General features: G+C 41.6%; 1 protein-coding gene across 1 annotated transcript in view; it reads left to right on the top strand.

Moving 5' to 3' along the window:
• Positions 1–26,002, top strand: part of ptprdb (protein tyrosine phosphatase receptor type Db) — a 146,833-nt gene that overhangs the window by 27,680 nt on the left and 93,151 nt on the right. Inside the window, exons 4-5 of the mRNA XM_056371532.1 lie at positions 12,238–12,313; positions 13,603–13,647. The gene's annotated coding sequence lies outside the window, so the exon portion shown is untranslated. The remainder of the gene's footprint in view (positions 1–12,237; positions 12,314–13,602; positions 13,648–26,002) is intronic.

The following is a 26,002-nucleotide window of genomic DNA, read 5'->3' as shown; positions in this document are numbered from 1 at the left end:
CATAAAAGGTGCCACAGTTGTAGCTACGACATTTTTACCAAACACAGATGCCATGTTACTGTGGCCCTTGGTGTTTGTTTGGTTTGGTGCCCAAGGTTCTGCTAAAACGTGTGTGTGTGCACGTTTGTCTCCAAACGTGTGTGTGTGTGTATGTGTACACGGGGGCATGTGTCTACATCTTAGTCTCTGTCTCCTTCCTTGTGTGTGTGTGTCTGGTTCCCAGTGTTTGGAGTGGGCTCTGTTGGGACTGAGTGTAGAGCCTCATTAGTGGCTAAGGTTTGGCCAGCACACTGCTACTGGAGACTCACTCGGGGGCACAAAGTCATATGTTACTCTATTGCTGGCCCATCTGCCACACTGGCCCTCACTTGAAGCTTGATTTTGTTTCTTTTTCTATGCACTTGCATCTTTGTAAGCAGTGGGGGAAGGTAACAGAGTACATTTACTCAAGTATTGCACTTGAGTACAGCTGTGAGATACTTGTACTTCGCATTAACTACAGGGAAAAAGTTTACTTTTCAGTCCTCTAAATTTGAATAACTAAATCAATTAAAATATTGCATAGAAAACATATTATATAATTTGAAAATATGATGCAATGTTAACTACATCCCCCAACCCCTCGTGTCAATGGGACATTCTTAGCCTCAGCAACAAAAAATATCGAAAAAAATGATGATGGTGTAACATGAAAAAAAGTGTATATCAATAGATTTTGTGACTCCTATTATCATTATTTGTTTAACTTCTATTTGTTAAACAATCATGTTTTAAGTTTTGGAACTATAGTTCCCATAATGCTTTAGGGGATGTAAACAGAAGGTATTATGTTGCTTTGGATTCAGCAAGTTCTGCTGTGGGCTGCAATTTGAGCCCTGTTTTTTTTGCCTGTATTTGTTTACATCTTGGCAAAATGGCACCATTAAAAGTATGCTGAATTAGTCATTAGCAGTTCCTGTCTGTCTTTTGTATGATTTCGATTGGACATTCACGATGGACATCAGAGATAATGATGTCCCCGGAAATTGTAAGTCACACTGAATATAAGAATATCCGTGTTAAATTTTTGTTTTCAGAGTAATGAGTCCAAGAAGGACTACAACTTTTGATGGAAATTGCTGCAATTAGGTGCCTAAAGTACCTTGATTGTCTCCATGAGCTGTGTGTCACAGCCATTGCTGCAACTGCAGGGCCTGGAGAGGTTCGCCTCACAGTTTGAAAACCTCCATTACAGATTAAACTACCCATATAAAGCACTTGACCAACTGCAAAATTAAAGTACTGCACCAAAAATAAAGACATAGTGTTATGACACTGTCAGGGCCTGTTCTGCATGATAAGTACTTTTACCTTTCAAACTTTAGTACTTTTTTTTTTCTTTTGCTAATAGCCTATTCTGTTCTTTTACCTAAGAAAAAAATTAATTCAGGGCTTTTTCTTGTGGGGATAATTTTATAGTCTGCTATTGTCACTTTTATTTCAGTAAATGATCTGAGTATTTCCTCCACTGCTGTTCATACAGAAAGCATGTTTTCATCCATTGGCATGTGTGTGTATTTTGTGAAATCATTTAGCTGTCAGTCATATTTAGTTACTTCTCGCCAGATGGAAGGTAAATGATGAAAAGGTAAAAAAATAAGCCATCGGAGGAATCTGGATGTCAGCTGATAGCATTTTTGGGCCTGTTTGAATAATTCTGCTTGATTAAATAATGGGGATGAATAGAAAGTTAGAGTGACAAACAGTCACACAGGACAAATCAACAGGGAGGCAGGTAGGCAGATTCGTATATAAATATAGATAGACACGGACAGGCGGGATGACCCCTGCATGAACTGGTCCAGTGCACAATATCGCTGTATGTGTACATCTGCTCTAAACACTTTAAGTTGTGTAATGTGTTGTGTTCGTGATTAAACCCGTTTACAGCCGTAGCTTTAATAGCTCCACTCAGCAGGAGAAAGGTTAATTATCACATCCTGTTACAGATAGACAGGACACCTCCTCCTGTCAAGCGCACACACACATACACTGAGCCACACAAACACGCGGACCATCAAACAAAACTGTGTGTGTGTGTGTGTGTGTGTTTGTATCTGTCATATAAAGATGTAATCTAGCATCTGTTTAGTCCTCATTTCCCTCATCACTCAATTGAGCCCTTCATTTCTTTACTTTTTTTTTTTTCCTCCACTCACTTCTTCCTCTATCCTTCCGTGACACGGTTGATGCCACAAAATTCATTCATGTTGTCATTCGTCAGGAAGAAACGGACAAAGTCCCCCTGGATCACGTTTCTTCACTTTGATACTACGTGTGAATTGGGCAGGTTTATCACATCTCTTGAAAGTAATAGGGCACAATTCAAAAATGAAATGACAGATGAGTGGACAGAGGTGTTCAGCGAGTGTGAAGCAGTGAAACACTGAAAATGATTGCTGTTGTGTTCTCTGTAAGAAGCCAAACAATTTACAGCAAAAACAAACAAAACTGACAATTCAAAAGAAGAAAAAATTTTTTTCGAAAACTGAACAGCTCCTCCTTAGATCATGAACCCTTTTAGAATATCTCTGCTCTCTTTCATGCCATATACTCCACTCTTCTATCAACTTTATCTCAAACATTCTCATCTCCTTTTACTCCCCTTCTAGTAAGTATCTCTTAGTCCTCTTATCCTCCTATTTCGTGCACATCCACCCCCTACTTGTGTTGTCTCCCATCCACCTCTTCTCTGGCTCCATCCTCATTTCATTGCCAGTCTAGACAGCTTCACCAGCAGCTGCTGGGAGAGGTGGAGGAAATAGGGTGAGAGGGAGGGAGAGAGAGGAAGAGAGGAAAGGAGCCAAGGGGATAAGGAAGACTGAGAGAGAACAGAGAGAGATTAATAGATCAAGCGGAGAGGCGTATGATGAAAGTTTAGAAGAGTATGGAGAGGAAAGGAAATGAAAGGGAAGGAAAGGGATGGGTCAGGTTAAGGTAGGATTGGAGCTGAGAGGAAGGAGGGGGGAGGTACGGGGAAGGGAAAGATCTGAGTAAATCAGGTAGGTGCTATGCGGAAGGGAGAGGTGCGGAAGAGGCTATTTTAATGCAGGGTAGAAATCAGGTGCTCGAGGTGGGGAGAGAAGGAAGTGGCAAAGAAAACGAGGAAGGGAAGGCGATGGGAGGTGGGGAGCAGAGAAGCGAATGAGGTAAAGAGAAAAGAAATTTGGAGGGAAGGAAGGAGGGGAGGTAAAGAAGTGGTGGTGGGGGGTAGAAGGAGAAAAAGTCCTATGAAAAGGTGGGGGCTATGTGAGAAAGAGGAGGGAGCAGAAGGATGGATGGATAGATAGATCTATGGATGGATGGATGGAGTATGTGTAGGAGATAGGACAGGAACAGTGTTGTTGTGCTTTTACGGGAGGACACCGGCTGCAAGGAAGTGAGGTGGGTAATAAGGCCATAGCTCATTCCTGTGGAGATGTGTGTGTGAGTGTCTCAGACAGTCTGTGTGTTCACTAGGTGTGTGTCTGTGTGTGCCTGGGTAGCTGAGAAGGAGCAGCCTCTATCCTATTAGTGACTACCTCTCACTGAATGACTTATATGCACCTCATTTTTCACCAACGGGATGACAGCAGATGCTCAGGAAGAAACAAACACACGCGCACACGCACACACACACACACACACTCACACACACACACACACACACACACACACACACACACACACAGACACACACTTGCACGTTCATGCAGCCACAGGAGCGGCGGCAGACAAGATCTGCTCCTCCTTCCTGATGTGAAGACAGAATGCCATCAGCACAGAAAAACCAACAGCCCACAACAAAGTTTCAGATCGTAGAAATATTTAAGAAACAAACATTATATATAATATAGATAGTTTATGTGATGAGATTCTAAATGAAGAACAGCACTGGTCAGGTTACTTTAAAAAATGTAATCAATTACCTGTTGCATATTACTCATCAAGCGGCCTGTCATCTGAACACGAAAGTGACAACAACCCTCCATCAAACTCCTAGTAATACAGCAGGAAAAAAAAAAGCCCCTTCTAAATAGAGAGCCAGAAAGTCCTGACGTCACATTCAGCACCAACCTCTGTTCCTCCAGCTTCTGTAACTCAGTGCTGTAACTAATGAAATCTCTCATTCAGCATTTCTATCAACGATCTTTATATCTCCTTTTAAATTAGCTGGATGTATTGTATTACTATGTTGGATTTTATTTTAATGTAACTGCCAGAGGTGGTGCATTTGCAGCCATTCTGCCAATAGTTTCTTGACACCAACTGGGAGATATGTCGGCATCAAACATTCCCAATATCTCAGACTCAGAATTACAAGTCAGAGGCTGACATGAGCAGTTTTTTCCCTCTCAGAAGCTCGTAAGTACGTAGCATAACGTCATCATAACTTGGTCTTGTCCATATCCATAAAATTTGCCAAAACACTCTTCTAAAGTAATAATTCCAACTTTTTAGTTGTAATCTTGCTGTCTAAAAACTTTTATAGCATTTACTGATCTCTATCCTGCTGTAACCGCAACCCTTGACTCATGAACTCACCTCCTTCGTCAAACTGTGATGCATAGCCCGCAAAGGTCTAGGGCATATGGGAAATAGTTTATGCTGAAGTCTGCTAAAAAAAACTGAAATATTGAACATAACATAAAAATATTGGCTTGTTTTTCAAAGAACTACTGACCTTATCTAGACATACAACATACTGTCGAGAGAAGCTGTGTTTTTTCTAACAGAACCGGGAAGTTCTGCTTTCACATTCGCTCTCTGTTGTTGCCACGCAGCATTACAATGCTTAGTAATTGTAAATCAATTACAAATTGTAATCCCTTACGCTACGAATTGCTGAAAAAAAATAACATAACACTGTAACACATTACTCCGAAAACGTGCAAGAGGAAAAGGCAAAAAAAAGACATAACAGTGTCATGTGACAACTTCAACTAAATGTGAAGCCAGAGATGAGTTGATGTTTTGTCCGTCTTAACTCACTCAGGCTTTCCAAGACCTATCATGTTCATAAGCACCTCTGGAAAACCACAGAAAATTTCAAGCATAGAAACAGATCATCTTCTGTTCAGCTAACAACCTTGTACACTTACATAGTGGGTGTCTGAGTGCTGTATAATCAGTCGCTCCAGGGAATTTTTAATTGCAAGATATTTAACAAAATCCCCTGCTATCTTGCAAGGGTTTGCAATTTGGACCAGTCCCCGCACTTCTACTCTATAAACCTCAAACCCTTTAATATTTCTAAAAAAGTCCTATTGTGTCAGAACAATAAAATCAACGAAGTCTGGTGGGTATTTAAACATTTCAAAGTGCATTTAAAGCACCTTCCTAATTGTCTAACAGTTTTGTAGAAAAGCCACAAGGAAATCATTTCAGTTAAAAACTATGATAGGATTGGTACTTGGTACTGGTAAAAAAAAAAAAAAGAAAAGAAAAGAAAAAAAGAAAAAGAAAGAACAAAGAAAACCATAATTGTCCTGATACCACACACATACACAGTTAAAACAGCTTTTCAATCCCATCTTGTCCTTGAAAGTGAAAGTTCATTTCTGTTATCGTAATTTACCATCTCCATGGTGACATTTTCCCTTGACAATGAGAACTGACCCCGTCAGACTCCTCACCCACTAGAGTCCAAGCAAACCCAACAACTAATGGTTTGGAGAAAGGGGATATAAAAATCTATCCCAATAATTTTAGCCATTTTAATTAAATTTATGCATATTCTTCCCTGTGAAGAATTTGGGGCAGCTGTATCAGCGCGAGGGGGGAAGGAAAAGAGAGAGAAAGAGAAAATGGGTCACTTTAGCAGAGGGACTGAGAGGCTTCATTAGGAAGCCCGTTGCAGTCGTTCTGTGGCCATTCTAATTCTGCTCCAGCATTCCCATTCAGCACTCGTGGGAATCCAATATCAGCCTTAACATTTGTGATCTTGTCAAAAAGCAAGAAATAAGCATGAGTCAGGTCATGCTGGTCTCACCCGCCGCCACCTCTGTGACACTCTGCCACCTTTCTCTATTTATTCTGCCTAAATTATCGCTCCATCTCGCTCGCCTTGGAGAGAAAAATGTCAGGTGTTTCTAATCCAGAACTTTGCAAGTTCTTAGTGAGAAAAGCTGCACGCATTGTCTGCCAGTGAAAGAATTAGGATGTTAGCGCTGAGACAATTTGATGTTAACTGGGCAAGGGAATTAGATGTACTGTGTAATTTTGCCTTTCAAAGATGATAGCTGAGCAGATGGAACAGGGCAAATCTCTATCAGAGTTTCTCCACTTTGGAAGCTCTTCCTCCCTCTTATATCTCATTTGCCCTTTCTCATTTGCTATAATTCTCCTTATCTCCCTCTCTCCTCCTCACACCCATAACACCCATTCATTTTTCTTGCTTCCCCTCTGTGTTGTAGACACTTTCACTTCGTTCGCTCTCTCAGTCATTCGTTCTCTTGGCCCCGAGCGCAGTAGCGTCTAATATGTCTTTAAAAGTAGGACACCAGTGAGTAATTTGTTGCACCTACCAAGTGATAATTCAGAATTGTCACCATATATCCATGACTACAGGGCCACCCCAAGCACACAATAGCAACTGCTGCTCGGGAGAATAGTCATCGTGATTTTCTTGTCATTGTAGTGTTAAATAGAATTTGAAAATATAGGATTATTTCACAAAGGCATGACACCGTTTCACAGCGGGGATTTTTGTACCTTTTGTGCAAGCTGTGTCATTACACTGCCATTACATGGAATTTTGTTATGCTGTAGATTGCTCACAGCCACCCACAGCTGTAGTTTTTCTTCCTACCAGTAAACATGAAAATAATATCTTCCTTAAATTTCAGCACTTTTCCCTGTACCATTGTGGGCCAGGACAAGCACGGTTTGGCCCCCCAAGACTGAATAGAGCAGATCGGTACCTCTGAACCATCATTAATGTACACAACTTACTTAAATGGCTTGACTGGTGCCCTCCAACTTTTTAAGGTTATGTGATTTTGGAGCTTTGTTGTTAAGTCATCAGCGTTATCTTGGCTTTTACGTAGAGGCTAAAGTCCCTGTTAAGTTTCATTACTGGAAATGTAGAATATGTTTTGTTTTTTTGAGCTTGACCCACACGACTGACTAAAAGTTAAGGTCTTTTTCCCACTTTTGCATTTCAATTTCTCTCGTGCAAGTTCTCCAACTGAATGGAAGCGTGTAACTGGAGTGCTCTTTTAATGTCGCACCAACTTCATTTAACTAACGACATTTAATCCTGCATCGACAGATTTTTTTGGCCACTTGAGGGCAGCGCAACAAGCTGTTAACACAAGAGTCACACATAATCACCTCACAAAGTTGATTTGGTGAACATGTTCATAAATAATTTCCTATTTAAACACCCAGCAGACACAGAGCAAAATTAGCATTCATTGAGATCAGTGGGTCTAGCCTAATGTAAGTCTGATCTTTTTTATTTATTTAATCCTTTATTTAAACAGGTAGTCTTGTTGAGATTGTGATCTCAGAGGGAACTGTGCATAAGAATAAACATGCAGTTTAAATATGGACAGATACAGAAAATTGACTCACACACTTGAATACAGTTTTTTAAAATCCTCCTGTGAAAACGGAGATTTCACTATCAAGGTTTTCTGCAGACTATTCCAGCTGTAGGGACAATAGTACCTGAGTCCAGTTCTACCCAGCTCAGTTTGAACATGGGGTTCAGCTGATGTTAAACTATGCTGTGACCTGACATTGGAAGTGCTGTGTTTATATGAGATCAGAGAGTAGAGATTATGCGGCAGTTTTTTTGCAGTAAAGCCTTCTAGATAAATAACATCCAATGCAATTCCCTTCTGTCAGCTACAGAGGACCATCCCACCTTTTCATTTTCACCAGATACAGTGGTGAGAGAGGGATTTATCCAAAGCACTGTGAAATACTGAGTCAGGATTCTTTAAGGTGTTGGGAGAGGCGTGCATATACACAATATCAGTCAAGAGCAGACAGAATTGTGATACATGATTTGTTTCTGGACAAAAAGCCAATCTTGACCTTCAGTTTGCTTGTTGACCTTAAGTTATTCAGTCTTCTTTTTAGCTCAGTTTTGGTCGCCACCAAATCCTTGCTGCTAAATGCTCCACTATGTCTACCAGCTGGTCACTAGCTTTGTTGTTAGCATACAGTGTGCTTCTCAGAGCGTTTACTGAAAACACCTGCTGTTGTAAACGATGCTGAGTAGAGCGGTGAGGCGGAACCAAAAAAGTTAAAGTTATGGGCCGTTAAACCGAAACAATGAGCTGAAAGATCATAAAACTCTTTGTAGGACACCTGCAGAGTTGGGTTGTTATGTCACAGCAAGCAACACCTTTCACTTTACATGTAATCATTTCACATTGTTAATAGAAAAATATTGGCGAGTGCAGCTTTAAATTCTGCCTTTTGAATTGTGCGATAGCAAATAATTCACAGTTAAAACGCTTCACAAGTGGTAACAAGGAAGTCCCAAGCATCTGAAGCCCTCGATCAGACTTCAGGTCATACGCAGACAGCTGCAGGCTTGTGTATGGACAACTGAGGCTTTGCTATACATGCAATAATTGAGGGTCTGCACACACAGACATTTTTCACACATGCATACCTGAAAACATGATGGCAACCACCTGACAGAAGAGGAGCAAAAAACGCCTCACGCAACAGCTTAACAAGAACAGGACCAAAGATAAGGAATACTGTATTATTATCAAACGTGTTATATCAGGATAAACTATGAGCTGTATTGTATTGTTTTCAGGGGGTCTCAAAACAAGCAGAAAATACGTACATACACTGTGCAAAACAAGTGTCCAGTTTGTTTGTTTTTTAAGTGCATCCGCAATCCACATGGTTACAAACTTTGGGCTAATTTTCTCTCTGTCTCTCTCTCTCTCCATACATGTGTGTGTGTGTGTGTGTGTTGGGTGATTTTTGGCATATTTCTGTCATTGTTCCCATTCATTGAGTAAATGTCTCCTCAAAAATGCCAATAGAGACATGAGATTTAAAACCCAACTCTTTGGTTTAACTCCCAAGAAATTCACTTGCGATTGGAAAGTTAAATCAAGACATGAAGGCACACTGGAGCATTGTAATCTGACTCGACTCAAAATGCCAGATGTAGATGTTCTTATCCTACTTTAGGTTTTAAGTGGAGCTAATTTTTTATGTTTCGAGGATTAAAACGTGACTCGGAGTTCTATCCTTTGTGTGTCTCTTCAGTGTCTCCCTGTCATCTTGCCGTCTCACATACAAGTTGTTGGCTGAGTCGAACGTACACATCCACTTACGGCCTTATTCGCTCTCAAGAAGGTCACTTGAGAAGGCTCACTTGAATTATGCAGGCATTTCTGCATCATGTCTCCTCTCAAAATGCTAAATCATCCATGCAGGGGCAGATTAGATGCCTATCCCTTTGTGTAAACTCTTAAACGTCAGACACTCACACACACAGACTTTGTAAACAAGTTCAAGTTGTTTACACGGAACTGTGTCATGCCGCTCTGAGGGCCCCTGTTGCCAGCTTGACCTGCGATAACCTCCTTAACATTATTGGCAAACTTTGATCAATGCTGCATATGTACCTCGAAAGAGTAAACATGTTTACAAGGTTCAATTTTGCAGCTGAAATATATTTTCATAGAAAATTATACTACTGACGAGTATTTGATCAGGAAACATTTCACACTTAACTGCCACGGCCGAAAGAGAAGGTGCGGCGTGAGGAAGGTTGTGTCCGGAGTTTGTAGGTAATCATGTCAGTGTTATGCATGGCCCTACTGTTTTTCTACATTTAATAAAGTAGTGCTTAAGAGACTGCCATCTGATGCCCACTCTGATGCCCTGCTTACCCACTTGCCTTGATGTTGAGTCCAGTTGACAGAAACCTAAGAAGAGTATTTCACACATGCTGAGTGAAGTCAAACCAAAGTAAACCAAGTTCCACTGAGCTGCCCTGGTTAGGGTTAGACATAAAAAAATTATCTGGGCCATTGCTGTGCAGATCAGTGCAGAAGTAGTTTGGTTCATAGTGTGATCAGGGTATGTGAAAGCACTTCTGTGACCTAAATAATATGCTATTTTGCCCAGAATCCTTTCTGCCATCAGCAAAGGCCTATAAGGTGATGTCCACGCAAAGCAGCTCAAGTTGAATTCCCTTCAAATTACTATCAACATTTTAACTCTCACTGAATAGTCACTTCAGCCATCAACATAAAAGGGATTCAAAGGCTGCTCTGAAGGGCTCCCATGAGAGTCCTCGCAGAGATTCAAAGCAACTAAAAGGGTTTGCAGACAGGCTTTCACCATGGGTGCCACTTTATCACACAAAATCTGGGAGGAAACTACAGTAATGCCATGTCCTCCAAAAACAGGATGAACACAACTTCTCCTAGCTCATTGTGCAGGAGCTGTAAACTGAAATTGCTTGCGCCAACATGAGCTTTCCAAATGATCTAGTTTCCAAACACTTCCTCTCCTGCACAAGGCTGCATGAGGCTTTAATTACTTCTGCTGGGCCAGCACAGGTGAGGCACATTCTCACTAACAAGGTGGTTTCCAACCAGGGAGCACTGAAACCCAACAGGAAAACAACATGATGGAGAGGAAAACTGGCGCCCGCAATAAAGGGTAACCGATGCTTATAATAATCCTCCACCCAACTGATTTCACCAGCCATTGTCAGATCGTTACAGAAGAAACATGGTGCAAGTGGAGAGGAATCCAGGGTGGAATGTGTCATCAACTGAAAATAAAGTGTGAACTAGTTTTCACACATGGTTCACATATACATTTGCCACAGTGCAAACATAGTATATGCAAGCTATGAAGGTGGCACTGAAATCTACTACACGTCTTGGGCGGATCGTCAGAGCTGAGCAAAGACACCTCAGATTCTTCTTTTGATTACACTGAGTGATGTGTTGCCATTCTGACCAGAAAAGAGCAGGTGCTCAGTGTCAAGGAATTCAGAAGCAATGACATATGTCCTAGTTTTCATTTGCAATTAAATCTTAACACCATCAGATCCTGCAGTTAATGTATGCTGCCATCATCGTCTCTGTCCTTATTTAGTAAGTCGGTCAGCAGCACAAACACAGGAACGGTGTAACAGCACAGACTAGTGGTGGCTCTTTTTTATGGCACCGTGCTCCGTCTGCCAATGACAGAATCATTCTAACCATCTTCACAGTGCCAATAGTAAACTAATCTCCATGTTATTTTTGCTGTATTATATCTTGACTGACTTGTCACAGCCTGCTGCAAATTGGGGGCTTACAATAAGAATTAGAGTATGACATAACTGCTCAGATTGGATATGCTTTCTTTTTTTAATTTAAAAGAAGTTAAAAAAAAAAAAAAAAATCAACTGCTGTTCAACAGTGGCTGATTCACAGCACTGCTGCATGAGGTTGTTTGTTTAAGGCCTCAAAGTTCAACAGAGGATGGATTTCATAACAAAAATAACTGCAACTGCCCATGATCCTTTGAGAGCCCATCCTTATTTCACTCCACCAGCGAAGTGATTTCTATTTTGCTACGACTTGGTTTGCTCTGCTGCACTCCATAGATGGCAGAAGGAATTCAGGATAATGACACAGGGTCACTGCAGTTGCAGAACATGGGAGGATAACATCTGGATGTGTGTGTCTGTGTGCGTATGCGCAGGGCACATATGTGTATACGGTCTCTCTCTGCTAATGTTTCACACGCCTCTGTGCCAGTGTTCATGTGTCCTAATGCAACCCCTTTGATCTGTCAGAGTGTATACTTATCATACTGAGGTGCTGTATGCTTTTCCCACCCCAGCTTTTCAGCCCCTTCATCCCCTCACATCCCTGTACGGCTTGTAAGTAGCTGGCATGGAAGCCATAAAAGCCTTAAAAGCCCCCCCGGTATAGGAGTTGAGCCGGGGCTGTCCATTTGACCCGACCTGCTTTTGGAACAACTCAGTTGCAGCCGTTGAACTCGGGGAGCACATAAACATAAATATACACACACAACAATGCAAAGGCACGTTGTAGCAGCCACGAACACTAGGAACTTAGTTGAAAGCCAGGGTTGGCTTTAAGAGCATTGAGTTCTAAAAGGCTAAGACTCTGTTCCTAATCCCTTTCCTACTTTTCCTCTTCCCTTCCCTTCCCTTCCCCACCCTCTTTACTTTCTCTCCGTATCTCTTCTTCCCTCTTGCAGGAGAATTCTGGGGAGATTTCTTACTCTTTCATTCCTCAAGGATGAAGCAGCACAGTGGACCTGTGTACTGAACCAGGTAGGCACTGATTATCTCGATGACCTTCAAACGGACACATGCTCACACACATATACAGCCCTCCCTTTCTTTCAATAGCAGATTTGTTCCGGGGCAAGATTTTTTGTATCATTTATATTCCTAAAAGGCTGTGCCATGTCCACTGAGAAAGACACAGAGAGATAGTACAAAAAGAAGAAGGAAGGGACGGGATCTTTCTTCAGATAAAGACAGCGAAGCAAGCAGAGAGAGAGAGAGAGACTCATCCTCGGGGACAGAAAGAGCGAGTTAAGACTCTCTCGACAGGATGAAAGTTTAACCAAACATCAGCTCCCCACAGGAGTGGCAAATCTGCTGCCGTCGCACTGGACAGAGTGAAGGAAAGACATGCAAAGAGACAGACTGGCAGACAGGACAAGACAGAGCGGCGATCCCCAGCTGTTTTTAAAACGCTGCCTCTGATACATTATTGAATATGCAGCTCTCCAACGCATCGCTGAGCTTTCCTCTCATGTTAGCGCTCAAGTTCGCATAGCGTCACCATTCTAAATATAAAGCATTCACTCACCCCCTCTTTGGTTTGTTAAAAGATGCAGAGGCTGCACGTAGGCTGTGTGTGTTGCTCTGAGTGGCACTTTTCCTTTTCCGATGCCGGCTGGAGTTTGAGTTGAGTTTGTGTGTGTGTGACTCATTTTGGTGGCAAGCCTCGCCAAACTTCAAAAAACAAAAATAGATTTCATCAAACTCTTTGAAAGTATTGTTAGATGATGCACAGAGTACACTGCGCCAAGTGTAGTGCTTCACTGGGAGTTGCATGTACTGTACAGTAAAGGAAGTAAGATGTTATCGAGGGGATTGATTTTGAATCAGACATCATGTGGAACACTGCAGGTCTACAACTATCTGGTGCAGCAGTAACTTACTTTTACACAACCCAGCTACCCCTCCTTTTTCCTAGTCTCTCTTTCCCCAGGTTGATAAGCTGTATATGGGTGAATGCTCTGAGGTCAGTTTCCCGAGACTTTGTGTAAGGTGGAGTAACCAGGTCTGGTCTACAGGTGGCAGCAGAGCAGCATACCCAGCAGGCATGTTCCTCTAGCAGACTCGATTGGCCCATTTTTACCAGCAAATCCCTGAATGGGCCTCCCTTCATCTATCTCTCTGTCTCATCCAAGACAGGTTTTCAAGCAAATGATTCTTCCTGGCCAAGGAAAACAGTGGAAAAAAAACAATCAATATGTCTTTTTGTTGATAGATCAAGTGTGCAGACAGTTCAAAAACATGAAAAATTTTGTCCTCTTCTATTTCAGCTCCCACTTTTCAACTTCATGTTCCAGGATGAACCATGAACAAAGGTAGGAAAGTCATCTTTAGCTTGACTTTATTTTACTGTGTGCATGCGTGTGTTTAGATGTTTTTCTATCTGTTTGCTTGGATGCAGGGACATCTGGGTCCAAGCGCTGCAGGGGGCGCATCAGTGTATTTAGTTGTATACATGTTTGAGGGTGAGTGTCTGTTTTCTGACAGATGTTGTAATGACATGATTAGCCTTCTGGCTGCCAGTTTCTCTGTGTGGGGTTGCTATAGTGACTGAAGGTTGAGTGTTGGGGAGGCCAGAGTGGAATATGAGGGTGCCGAGGATGAGGAGAGGGGGTGGAATAGGAAATGAAGTGCCTGGTGCCTCCGGCCTGTGTGTGTGTTTGTGTGTGTGAGTTTGTGTGTCTGTCGCTGTTTTGGTGTGCGTGAGTGGGCGAGTGGTTGTGTTTGTGTGACGTTTGTGACGTCTGTTTGTTTGTGTATCTGTACAAAGAGCGCAGCATTGAGGAGACACTCATCTGTGTAATTAGGAATTTGATCCATTTTTTTTTTTGTAATCAAGATAACTTACTCAAACACACAGTCAATCATGTACACACACACACACACGTTTAGTCTGCCTGGGTGTGACTGAGAAAGGGATCGTACCGTGGCTGGAGTGTGGGCTGAGGGTAACCTGCTCTGCCTCACAGACCAACACCATGAGTGGGTCGCACTTCGTATCACTTATCACTTAAATTGACGCGTCAGTGGAGCTGTTGTGCAAACTGGTACAAGCAAGAGAAATGCCCTCTGCCTTTGTGAGCACAGGGACTGTGGAAACAGTGCGGTTTGAAGCACAAAGAAGCTTCAAGCTTCCGCTCATCACTTCTTGTTTGTTTTCTAAGGAAGTCGTTATCAGCCTGAGGGTCAAGACCTCCACAAGAGGTTGCAAGATAAATCTGAGAGGGCCTGAGATTATTGACAGGATTTGCTACACAATTTTTTTTTTTCTTTACTGTTTGCTAAATGAAACAACCTGAGAAGAGAAAAATCTTGAAATTGAACTGCATATAAATCAGACATGACTGGCAGCTTCGTTTTAAGGAGTCTTAAGCTACACATGATGTCCAGCTTGTTTGTGTAGTTCAACTTCATTCAACTTTTCTCTCCTGATACCAATTCCAATACCTCAGCTCAGAATATCTGCTGGTTCAGAGATGCAATCCCACTGTTCTCCTTAAAGTCTGTATACCTCACAGTGTGTAACTCATTTGAGTAATTTTTCTGTAAGGCAACATAAGGCCCGGAATTGCTATGGTACTAAAGATGGAGTTGGTGGCCCACTGTGAGAGAGTGAATGTGACTGATTACAGAAACACAGAATTTTTATCATGATATTTACAATGAAGCTGCAATTAACATGGGGAAGTTAGCACTGGTGATGATGCAACATATTAAATCAATGCATCTCTAATTGTCTGTCCTCTCATCTGCACACCTGGAACCACTGGTAACTACTTATTACAGAAAATTCCCTCTTTTTTGCTGTGGTTTGCCGCGTTTGTTGGCATATTCATATATAAACATAGAAACAATTTGTTTTGTACACCGAAGCTGTTGTGCATCCCATAGACATACAATTTTCCATGAATGGTGTCTATCTAATCTGCTTGGAAGTAAAATAATGGTCCTGATGTTTTCATCAGCGTTATTGTTAAATGTACCATATTGTATAAAGTGAGATTTCCATGCTTTTTTGATTATAAAGCAGGTCTATGTGCAACCTAAATACTTTGATAGCATCGAAGTGCTAAATCCACAGAGAAATGCACACAGCCCCCTATTCAGAAACTGTGCCTTAGAACAAGCCGTCAGGGCTTCCATAAATTTGTAATGTCACAACAAAACAGTCACCGCCCTCAACTATGCCCCCAGCACAGCCCACCCTTCCAGCCTTGGAAGATTTGGTGTTCATCTGAAGTCTGCTACATTTTTACTCCGTCTCTACTGAGGACTCTTAAGGTTATAATCCTTTTAACACTATTCTTCTACCAATCATTTTCATCTTGCTGTTTTAAGTGTCGAGTGTCTTGTTGTCACTTGGACTGATAACCAGCTGTTATTATGGCTGTGTGTGTGGACTGCAAACTTGCTTACTCACAGGTAAGGGATGATAGCCAGTACCTTGAGTCTGAGCTCCGAAAAAAAGGATTAGCTGTTTGATGGGTTTGTTTCCGTAGCTGTTGCCCAGGACAAGCATATTTCATATATGTAGTCTTCTTGCTGTCCCAGCTGCCCAATCACCCACCTACCTGGTGCTGGTCTCGGATTCTGTGGCTATGCAGCCTTCCCTGGCTGGCTTCGACGCACACTGGCACTGTACTGGTCCGCCTGGAGGTTTGAGCAGCCGAGGAGAGTAAGCTGGATGCAGGGGCCGCTGGCTCCGCCGCCCCTGCATTGGACCTCGATGCTGCAACACTGGTACGGTCACTGCGAAGCCGCCAGATGATTCAGGGATTTGCACCGGAACCTGGCCTACGGCTCCAGTGTATAGCTACACACCAAATCCAGCTGGAGCATTTTAGTCTGAATTTGACCGTCTGTTCGGCTGATTTCAACGCTGACTGACCATCGCCATTTGTATTTATGGTTTTATTTTTTTTACCAAGCTACAGCAGTCAGCTACCATGTGTTCACATGTGGTTGGCCTGGCTGTGCATCAGAGGCTCTGAGCCTTGCTTCTGATTGGCTGACTGAGCTCCAGAAAGAAGTGGTAGAGAGGAGATGTAAAACTACACTGAAAGGGATTTTGGTACTTTAAACCACAATTATATCAAAACTTCAAATGAAATATTGGAAAAGTTTAAAATAACAGAAGTTTATTGTGTCTTTTTGGTTTGATTGGCACATTAATTTATTTGCCCTTCTAACTTATTATCGTTATATGGGTGTAATGCTGTGAAACATTTTTTTTCCCTGAGAATCAATGAAATTCAAGAAAACGGGAATGTTAAATGTAATGCAAAAACAGGAGACAGGATTATTAAAAGAAATATGCGGGTGCATTAAAATGTTGATATTTTAATCACTGAGGTAAAAAAACAACCTGTCAGAATTAGTTGATGTGTTCCCAGAGGGCGACCTTAAGTAAACTGATCTCATTTTACCTGACAATCTAAAACAACCCTTAGGCTCTGTTACCAGTATATACAGCGAGCCATCTTCATGCTTGTCTCCTGTATCTCAGTGTGCAGCCTTCTGTGTATAATAGTCATTGTGAGAGATATAATGTGCTGTACCATACAGGGCTGGCTTCACACAGGGATTACACCTAGATGATTCTTCAATAGAGAATTTAGTCTCGGGTAGCCAAGCTTAATCCGCGCCTGTGGAAGCGGACCACAGTGCTCTGGAGCTGTGGCCAGATATGACAGAGAACAGAGAGCAGCCAGATTAGTTCATACTAGAAAGAGGGCTGAGCTTGAAGCCGCTTGACAGAGCGTCTTTTGACAGCTCCTCCCAAATCTCTCTACTCTCTCTAATGTCATCTGAGGGAAACATTGTTCCCCTTTCTGTCTTTTTGACTGTTTCTTTCTCTCTCCCACACTGTCCCTGTCTCTCTGTGTGAGGTAAGTATGAGAAAAAGACAGAGAAAGAGTGTGTGTGTGTGTGTGTGTGTGTGTGTGTGTGTGTGTGTGTGTGTGTGTGTGTGTGTGTGTGTGTCTTATCGCTTCATTAGACTGTAGATTTCTGGGTCATTCGTAGCCTTGTTCCCTCTGTCTCAGAGGCTGTAATTACCCTCACGTGAGTCACATCTGATAATTAGGATGGTCCGAAAAGGACTTAGTCGAACACACACACACACATACACATACACACATGCACACACACTCTGTGCGCGCCTACACATGTGACACACATGCACACATGCACACATACACACACATCAGTCATTAGTGGAGAGCTTAACATACAGTACAGTGCTAATGGGATTATCATTGCTGAGGGTCCCACTCATCAACCTCTTATTCCTCTCTCTATTCATCATCAAGCACCATTCTTAAACACTGAGGAGACATGATCTCTTTCTTTCTTTCTTTCTTTCTTTTCTTTCTTTCTTTCTTTCTTCCTTTCTTTCTTTCTTTCTTTCTTTCTTCTGAATCTGAATCTGAATACTTCCTGTCTGTCTCTACTGGCTGCTCTCAAGTAAATTCCTAAAAATGACCAAAAATATACTTAAAGCGTAACCTAGCGCCAGGCTGAGATGCTGTGGTTCCCTCCTTCTCTAGTTGAAAGTTTCAAGCCTGTTTCATCACCACCATCACTAATGGTTGTGATCAGAAAATGTGCTGGGTTGCACCTGCACATACACAACCCAACAGCGATGCCACAGGGTTCTGGAGTCCACCTGTGCATCACCGCAACAATGTGAGTTGTTAAACCTGTTGGGGTCGGCAAAAATAAGATGTTCATGGGTTGTTAAGTTACTCTTGAAAAGATTAGAGTGTACAACCAGGTGACCTCTTATGATGAAAAGATTTTTAGTGATGGAAAAAGTCTGTAATCCTTTTTGTGTATCAGACATATATTTTTATTGTTTCTGAATAATTTAATCACCTCATGTTTATCTTGCGACCCCTTGTAAGGGTCCAGACCCCCAAGTTGGGAACCACTGCTAAACTGTGTAAGTTACACAATGTTAAGAAAAAGAGAAGAAAAAGGAAAAACAACGTTCTGCATTAGAAATAGTGGCTGTAAGAGGGAAACTGAATCAGTTCTAAGAGCAAACAGTTTATACAAAATGTAATTCTGGACTTGCAGCTGGTCAACAAGCCTTAAGATGATAATGGAAAAGCATCCCCACATTGTAATAAGGACATGACGATGGGGGGAAAAAAAAGGGAAGATTGGGTTGGAAGTAACTTTGATTTGTTGTTCTGCTGTTTTATCCTTTAGTTGCACTGACATATTCACCTCTCTCCATCTCAACCACTCTCTGCCCTCTCTCCCATCATCACTGCACCCATTTCATCAGCTCATTTAAAAGTAATGTTACCCATAACCATTCAATTTTCACTGTGTTTACTCTGTTGACTGAAATGGTAATGGAGATATTGACGGTGGAGTGCAGAGTGATTCTGTCCAGGCCATTGTGTTGAGTGGTTCGATGGAGAGGATTGGGTGACTGGAGGGCTATCTATGGTATTACATATAGTGTGGAAGGCGTGGGAAATAGAGGCCCTCTGAAAGGCAAAAGCTTAAATACCGTGCCTTACATACACAGACATGAAGAGACAACTCACACAAACACACACTCATGGATACACGCACAGATACACACACACACAGGCAGTGGATTAGGATGGGGATTATGGAAGCATAGCTGTAAAACAGGCAGAGACAGATCAGTGTCATACTTCATAAACACACACACACACTTGATATGTATTAAGAATGTACAGTAAGATGGATTTATTCTGAGGTGGATGTTATGATGACTTAGGTTCATGCGTCGTGACTGAGCATTATTCAGTCTTAAATAGGAAGACAGTTCAATAGGGTTCCCACAATCAATTATTGAACCTGAACGGCAGCACCTGAAAGCTACTGAGATTTCACGTCTGGTACGGGAAGTATTTTCCTGAAGATTCATGAATTTCAGTTTTCGATTGAATGACCGAGAGAACTACAAAAAGGTGTAAAATTGTGAGGTTGAAATGTTTGTCTTATATACGGATTCTAATCTACCATACTCAAGACACAAAAACCATAACACTTCACCAAGCAAACAAAACACCTCCAGCATCACTTTTAATAAACAGTGAGCCATGTGAGTTTGTTTCACCTATTTTGGCAACCTCATCTGCAAGCAAAGCAGGATGCAGGACTTTTATGGAACATTGGTTAAAGCAAAGTAAGTCACAACTGGAGCTAATGGGGATGTGACCTGTTGAACCAAAGTGTTGGATGGAATGAAACTGTGACCTGATGATGACACAGATTTAAAAAAAAAAGTTTAAGGATTACCAAGTGATTTTTGTTCATCCCTATGGGTACACAAGTGACTGAACCAATTTTATAGGTAATTCATCCAATAGTTGGATAAAGATAATTCACTCTCAAAACCAAAATGTCAACCCCATTGCATTAGTGGAAAAGCTAGGGGGATCACCAGGAGGATTCATCCTGCTGGGTAACAGTAATGTCTGTATGCAATTCCATGACAATCCATCCAGTAGTTGTTGAAATATTTCAGTCTGGGACAAATTGGAGGGACTGACGCAGCCATCCCCAGAGCCATGCCACTAGCGTCGCCTGAAAGAAAGGTCCATCTGTATAACAGTAGCAATAACGTCGTCAATGAAATAAGGCTTAGGTGACCGCGGTGGCTGGGCTATCACAGCCAAAGCTTCTGCTGCGATTGATTCCCATCAAAAAGAAAACATGGAAGACCAAAAAGTCCTATTACTGTGACAGACGAGCTTGTCAAGATTAGCTCGTGTTGAGGCAACATCTTACCAAGGAGAGGGAACAATGTAGGGTGCTCATTGAGGCATCATATCCCACAGGAGACAAAGAGGATTAAGAAGTAATTAATTATATCTAGAATCTACATAGGGCAATATTATCTACTTGTAACCTCTTTTATATATTAAAGGTGCAGTTCACCCAAATAACAGTTAATGTATCACACATATTTTCAGTTTTATATGCTGAGGATTTGTGGTATCTGAAATTTTTTCTTGTTTGAAACTTCAGCCGTCACCTTGAAATAGTGGAGGTGAATTTACAGCGTTGAAAATTTATGTTTTTAAAACTTCAACACAAACTTTTCTTTCTAGTGACTTTTTACTCTGGATAATCACATGACTCATTGTCAACAGTTCTCATTTCTTTGGTAAATTAAAAATGTTCAAAGCGAGGTCGGAGATCGTTTGTAATACAATTTTATAATGTGTTGAGCAGCACTGTACATCACCCCAACAAAAATTGACATTGTATCAGGGTGGCTGCAAGAAAGACTTAACGATGGATAATTCAGAGCCAGGTCAAAAGATTCAAATAATTGAAAATTATTTTGTGATTGTGACTGGGCTCAGCTTGTACTGTCAGACCAACACACTCTTCTTTTTTTCCAATCGCTGCCTTCAAAATGAAATTGACTGCCATCGCTACCCCCTCTTCATTAGACTCTATTCAAACTCCGCTTGGCAAAAACAAATTAATTCTATAGTTAAGACTGAAAAATGGTTAAATTTCCACCTCTAATTGTTATAGCTGCTTTCTGCCATCACTGCGGTCAGATTAGCTTCCATAACAGCTAAGGGGCTTTCTACCTAACCGTAAACCATATCATAAAGCTGAGTGTGGTGAACACATACATGCACACCCACATCATGAGAAAATGAGAGGGAACAATTCACCTCTCCACTACTCGCCTTGTTAATTTGAGCAAATTGCCCAGTCGATGAAAGCGACGCAGTGCTGTGAATCGGAGCAGATATCGCTGCACATGGGCCCTATACTGTGTGTTCTTGTAGCTGAAATGCAAAGTGATACTAGTCATATAATGTTTCAAAATCTGTCCACACACCGGTCACAGCTTGATCACACGCTGCTCATATGATGGAGCACTAGTCAAACGCTGACTGAGTGCCTCAATCTGTGGCCATCCATGCTTTGGCCCTGCTGCATCAGGCATGTCTTGGTCACCAGACATCTGTCATCAGCACGCAGCTCACTGGAGGTCTGTGGCTCCCCGTGATCCCATCTTCTCTACAACTGTCAAATATAATCATCAATCTCTCCTTCGCTTCCTTTTATATTCACTCTGCATATTTCTGCCTGGCCTCCTCAAATGCTCCCCTCTCGCCCGCCTCCTCCTCTACATTTCTCCTCTCTTCTTTCAGCATACTGAAATATATAACTAGCAATTTGCCAATCTCTCCCACTATGACACACACACACACACACACACACTCACACTCACACATACACATACACATACATGCACATATACACATGTGCACACAGACACATGCAGAGGCATCCAGCCCGCAAGAGCTGCTGTGGTGTATAATGACAGATAATTGGCTATTGTGGGTTCGCCCTCGGCAGCAGGAACCAATCACAGTGACAGCCACTTTTCCGTGACCCGTGTGTGTTCGCGTGAGTGCGTTCGCGTGAGTGTGTGCACGCGCGAGTGAGCGAGCGAGCATGAGTATCTGAATGTGTGTGAAAGACTGATTGTATTTTACTTTGCTGTCTGCCTTTGTTGCTCTCTGTATAGAAGTAATTGCTAGTCAAGCGCGTACAGTACGTAACTGACAGCTCTCTTTGTAATTTATATCTCTGTCATTGCAGCATTTATGTAAACATAAATAAGCTCTTCAACTGTACAGGAGACGTTTCATTGTGTGTGTGCGTGAGTGTGCACGTAGAATGTGAATACCCACTGCTGTCCAACATTTTACTGAATCATAATGTGTGCATTTGTATAGTCTCTACACAGATACACTGACATTTTTCGGCCTACACAGGTGTAACCTCGATACAGTAAAATGTCCTTATTTGTACAGATTACCTCTCAGTGCTTCCAATTTTACATTCTCACCCAACTTGAGGATTCACAGCCCTCCCTATACAATGCAGCCTTGCCCTGCTTCGCTAATGTGATGGTGCTGGTTAGCTTGTCATTGCTCCCTCTTTTTGATGGAGTCAGCAGTCCTGGTTAATGATCTGTCCGCTTGCCATTTGTATGGAACCTGTTGACTCCATCTGCTGCAAACTGATCAGAATAATGTTTTTTTTTTCTTCCTTTTTTTTTTATCTGGAAAATAATCCCGATGTGTCCTTTCACACTGGGATGAATTGTAGCCAACATTATCAGCAACAGCCTCTGAAATAACAGCCATAGTGCAAGTGGAGGATGACTCCCTCTTTTTTTTTTACCTGCTCTCTCTGCCTTTTCATTCTTTCCCTTTTTCATTCACTCATTCATTCCTCACTCCTGTATTCTGTCTCTCTTTCTCTGCCACTTCCTGTTCTCTCACTGCCCCCCCTTCCCTCTCTCTCTCTCACTCTCTCTCTCTCTCCCTCTCTCTCCCTCTGTTTGCAGCGATTCTCATTTCCGCTCTTTCAATAGTAGAGCGTAATATGGAGTGCTCATCCAACCCATGCACACGGACTAAATGAGATCCTGTGTGTGTGCGTGTGATGTGTGCGCGCAGCTCTGATTCTGTAAATATGATCTTTTCTGCACCGCTAATACGTGGTACCGTATAAGATTGTGTGCACTTGCGTGTGTGTGTGAAGGAGAGGTTGTGTACTTCATCATACCAGCCAGCTCAATATTCCCAAATGCAATTTCCTCAATGTGAAAAGAGCAGCCTGGATGTTCATCATTCTATACTCCCTTCTTAGTGTTCAATAAAAGCTGCTTTAGGACTGCTAGGCTGCTCCGTCTCGTGTTCTTTTTTTTCTTTTTTCTTTTTTTTTTTCCCTGTCACTCTCTGATTTTCACTCTTTCTGACTCTGCATATACACACACCCACACACATATGTGCACACACACACACTCTGCATAGTCATACCTTCCTGCCTTTTGTAGAACACAGCGGATCTGTCTCCTGTGCATGATTAAAGTGCATAACACATCATGTTCCCTGTGTGTTTCTTTGTAATGCTGCTTAACATTCTAAGCCTATAACATATAATTCAGCCCAGCCGAGCTCATCTGTATTGTGTTTGTGAAAATCAATTCCTGCAATGGAGATTTTTACAGTTATAGATAAAAAAAAAAAACAAACACATTTCAGCACTGAATCCGGTGAATTGATCAGTTCCCAATTCCGAGAGCTTGAGAATTTCCTTTTTTTCCCCCCCTGCAGCTGAGCCAGACAAAGATTGCAATTGCCAGAGCCAAATCAACATGTTTACAACAGGGGTCAAAAAGACTCAATCAGTGCCTTTGAACATCTGAATAGCAAAGAAATCATGAAAGAAAGGTAGAAAGGCGTAGGTAGGTGTCCAAAGGGACCCAAAAAAAATGTTATCCTTGCTTATCCTTGTAGTGTAATCCAGATATACAATTACAGATAAGGATAGAGCTTTCATATAGGTATAATAAACCAGCCAACTGCTTTTCCCCTGACATCTTTCTGCCTACTTACGCTCTTCTTGTTAGCTGCATTAGTGTCTCCCTCTATGAAATTATGGATGTAATAGTCCAGGTGAATCTAGGGAAGGTGCCATGTCTAATACCAGCCAAGCCACTAATGGTTAGCAGCCCAATGCAGCCATACATGTCTGGGTAAAAAAAAAGAAAACAAAAATAAATGACTGGAGAGTCAGTGTATAAAGGAAGGCATAATGATATGGTGTGTGTTTGTAAGACATCAATATGTGCAGCCAGACATGTGCAGACACACACACACACACACAGAGGATGCACGTGTTTATCTAAAAGTCTAATGTTTGTCTGTGTACATGTGTGTGTATGTGGGTGGGGGTCAAGTGTCTGTTGGAGAGTGGGAGGTCAAGTGTATGTTTGGGGCATTAATCATTGAGCATCAATGTGGGTGCAAGTGGGTGGCACTGTGGCTCTCTCTGTGATGCTGGGATTAGAGGCAATTATTGAAATGTCATGGCTTTAATGGGCCGCTGCTCTGCACCCCTCTCGTAAGTCACGAGATGAACTTTCAAGGTGATGAGACAAGGACCGGGTTTGCTGAGTGTTTTCCAACTTTTATTCTTCTTGCTCTACTTTTACGCCTCTTTACTCTTCACACAGTCGAATATAGCAGCCTGAAATTCTCTATGAAGTCAAGTACGAGTGTGTTGATGGCATAATGTTATTCAGGCTGCAAATAATATACATAATAATAATTTTCATCATTGCTTAATCCGCCAGTTATTTTCTGGATTAATCGATTTTATTGTTCGGTCTATAACATTTCACAAAATAGTGAGAAATGCTTATCATATTTTCCAAAAGTAGAAAGTAAAGCATTCCCTTTAACATCATAGAAAAGAAAAGAATAGCACCTAATATTCACATTTTGAGAGGCTAGAACTGGTGATTTTTTTTTTTTTTTTTTTTTTGGCAATTGATGCTGTTAAGATTTTCCTTCAATCAACTAGTTGATATAACAAATAATATTTTCAGCTCAAATGTCTTTGCAGGCTCTGTGCCTCTTTTGCTCTGAAAAATGCACTTTTCTCATGGCAGTTGTTGGACTTGTCAAAGATGCCAAAGGTGTGAATGTAATAAAACTAATGATGGTCGCTTTCCATTTACTGCAGGTGTTTCGCTCCCGTGGATTTAGCCACTGTGCATGCTGACTCACCATCATGGCCTACTGGCACATCTAAATGGAATGGAGCCATCATTAAAATGATTGGTTGCACTCGTGTTTTTCCAGTTGTGATGGGTCAAAATATCCGCTGTCACATCGGTAATGGTCAGTCCGGCACAGTGGATACAATTTCTCCAATGCCCCATTAGTCCATCGTTCCGCTCAGCAGATACAAAAGCCGTAATTGCACTTAGGAAATGTTCACCAAAGTTCACCGGTCCCTCTAGTGACACCATCAGGCCAAAGTCTCCCTGTTATCTTTAACTTTTGAGCCCTTTAAAATGAGAAACCTGAGAAAGATTATTTTTCTTTCACTAATGTCAGTGGGTCCCATCATGTTCAATTGCTGACCATCATATTGATGCCTAAGGAAACATTGTTGAGATATCTTCATTCACAGAATTCAAATACTCCAAATTGATGATCATGACTTGATGGAGTTGCCTTAAGTTTTACATTGTCTCGCTCACACTGGTAGTTAAAAGACACTAAAACTAATTCCCGTTTCTGTTCTCCGTACAAGATGTAATGTCATTAGATTGAAAAAACAAAGAAATTATGGATATAGTACTTTTTTTTTTCAATCTCATTTATCCCATTTTCTAGAACTTCAGAGCATTTAAACCTTACATATTGCTATGCTGTGATATGTAGAGCATATAGTACTTAATATCCCCAGATGACAGAAATAAATCCATAAGTGAGCAGGACATTTTCTCTGAAAGGCACGTAATTTAAATTGATTTAAAAAGAAAAAAAAAAAAAAATCCTGTGCTGCAGCATATTAGCCTGGAGTATTTTATTAAGCCTACTTGCTAACCTCATTGCAGATGATATCTCCCCTGAAGTGGAGACCCAGTTTAAACTTTACAGTTGCCCAAATTTGTATCTTGATGCAGGCTTTGAGAACGCTGATGTGTTGAGCGGGGTCAGTAGAGTGTAGACAAAGAGCGCTGAGGAAAGGCAGCGTTCATGCATGACTTAAAAAAAAAAAAAACATCGAAAACTATTAAATTAGTCAATTGACAGTACGCACAGTAGCCTGCAGGCAGCG

This window comes from Seriola aureovittata, chromosome 3, assembly GCF_021018895.1.
Source record: "Seriola aureovittata isolate HTS-2021-v1 ecotype China chromosome 3, ASM2101889v1, whole genome shotgun sequence".
Taxonomy (NCBI): Eukaryota; Metazoa; Chordata; class Actinopteri; order Carangiformes; family Carangidae; genus Seriola; species Seriola aureovittata.
This window is presented reverse-complemented; position numbering and strand designations above follow the sequence as displayed.